At 43.7% G+C, this 2,147-nt stretch overlaps 1 pseudogene; it reads left to right on the top strand.

The window, feature by feature from the left end:
- The first annotated feature begins 362 nt into the window (after positions 1–362).
- On the top strand, positions 363–795 carry LOC106733210 (40S ribosomal protein S20 pseudogene; annotated as a pseudogene).
- Positions 796–2,147: the final 1,352 nt, after the last annotated feature.

Raw genomic sequence — 2,147 nt, 5'->3', positions numbered from 1 at the left:
TCACCATGAATGTTCAAAATTCTGTGTCTGTAATTTTGGTAGTGTCCTCTATATTTACAAGACATGGAGGGGGCGTTTTCCTTTGTTGGAGACATATATCCTTGTTTATTCAGACCTGAGGCTCTTTTTTTACTTCTAGCCATTGGAAGACGTATTTCCCTTTGAAAACCTCTTGGGGGAACGTTTCTCCCACTAGGAGTAAGAGTGTTTCCTTTTGGCTGGAAATAGATGTTTGCTGAAGTCTCTCTTCTGTTGTTTTTAACCAATGTGCTCTCAAGAGGGGAACTCTACTGAGGTGTCTAAAAAGCAGTATCTCCGTTCTGGCAGAAGAAGAGGATGCTGGTGGCGCAGAGCTTTGGCGGCCCGCTCTGCTCCTGACTCACCGCTGTTCACTCTTGCCGAGGAACAAGTCGGTCAGGAAGCAGCGCCGCAGCCATGGCTTTTAAAGATACCGGAAAAAGACCTGTGGAGCCAGAGGTGGCCATTCACCAAATTAGAATTACTTTAACCAGCTGCAACGTGAAGTCCCTGGAGAAAGTCTTTGCTGACTTAATCAGAGGTGCAAAGGAAAAGAATCTCAAGGTGAAAGGACCAGTTCGGATGCCAAACAAGACTTTGAGAATCACTACAAGAAAAACACCTTGTGGTGAAGGTTCTAAAACTTGGGATCGTTTCCAGATGAGAATCCACAAGTGACTCATTGATTTGCACAGTCCTTCTGAGATTGTTAAACAGATTGCTTCCATCAGTATCGAACCAGGAGTTGAGGTTGAAGTCACCATTGCAGATGCCTAAGTCAACTATTTTAATAAATTGATTATCATCTGTTAAAAAAAAAGCATTATCTCCGTTCTCACAGGTGGATCAGTACAAGGGAGGATCCCAGAGACACTTCACTTATTAGGGAATTTCAGATATCTGATTCTAGACCTGTCTAGTCCCTCTGGAAGGGTAAAAAATAAGGAGGAGAGGATAATATGAAACAAAATGAGAGACAACAGATAAAAATAAAGAGATCACGGTGCGCAATTTTGCCAGAGGCCTGTAGGTAGACCTCGCGCCTGCTGGCAGGCAAGGAGAATCTGTGGAAAGAGACAGAGCTAGGAATTTACAAGAGACTAGAGGGACTTCAAAAAAAAAAAAAAAGCCACTGCAGAAAAATTCTATCTACCTACCTAGGAGGTGGAGTCTTGGGCTAGGGTTCTGGAAGTGGGGTGAGGGTCAGAGATGACCCTCCCACAATATCCCTTGCTGGCCAGAGGCCTGTAGTTGGACCTTGCACCTGCTGGCAGGCAAGGAGAGTCCAGAAGGTGGAGTCTTGGGCTGGGGAGTCTGGAAGTGGGGGGGGAGGGGTCAGAGAAGACACTCCAATATCCCTTGCTGGCCAGAGGCCTGTAGGTGGACCTTGCGCCTGCTGGCAGGCAAGGAGAGTCTCAGTGATTAATCTTTTTTTTTTTGAAGAGAGGATTTTGCTATTGGGTGCATGCTCTCACTGGAAACACAGAGAGAGACAAAGAGAAAGAAAGTGAGAAATCACCCCTATGAGGGATGGCCACACATCAGTTGCTCTTCCTTCAATCTCTTCTCAGAATCTTGGATACTCACTCACACATACCCGGCATTAGTTTAAGCCACTGGGTCTGGGACTTGAACCGTGGTTGACTAGGTGGGAATCCAGCAACATAGCCATCCATTAGCAATCTGCTGGTTTCTCTAAGTGATTAATATTTTAAATCAGATCACTATACATCTGTTCCAGTGTTGCTGGCTTATGCACTTATACACACAACTGCATATCTGTTCATAGGATATAGGGATATAGACATCAGGACTCTGTTAAAAGTTCATCTATGACACTATTCAATTTTGTCCAAGATTTGTCATATTTTTGGTGTTTGTTTGTTTGTTTTAAGAGATTTTTGCTCTATGCAATGGCATTGGTTAAAGAGTCCACACCTTTCTTTTATTCACCTTGGGATAACGACTCTTCATCAAGTTGAATTTCTTTAGGGTATACTCTGAACTGCTTCAGCATCTTAAAGATTAGGTATCTTGGAAAGGCCAGCTCTTTCCTTGACAAATTTCTGTTTCTTTCTTCATCGTTGCAGCCCTTTCATTAAGTTGAGGTCACTCCATTGCTTTCAATT

This window comes from Tupaia chinensis, unplaced genomic scaffold (assembly GCF_000334495.1).
Source record: "Tupaia chinensis unplaced genomic scaffold, TupChi_1.0 Scaffold141258_1, whole genome shotgun sequence".
In the NCBI taxonomy this organism is placed as follows: Eukaryota; Metazoa; Chordata; class Mammalia; order Scandentia; family Tupaiidae; genus Tupaia; species Tupaia belangeri.
This window is presented reverse-complemented; position numbering and strand designations above follow the sequence as displayed.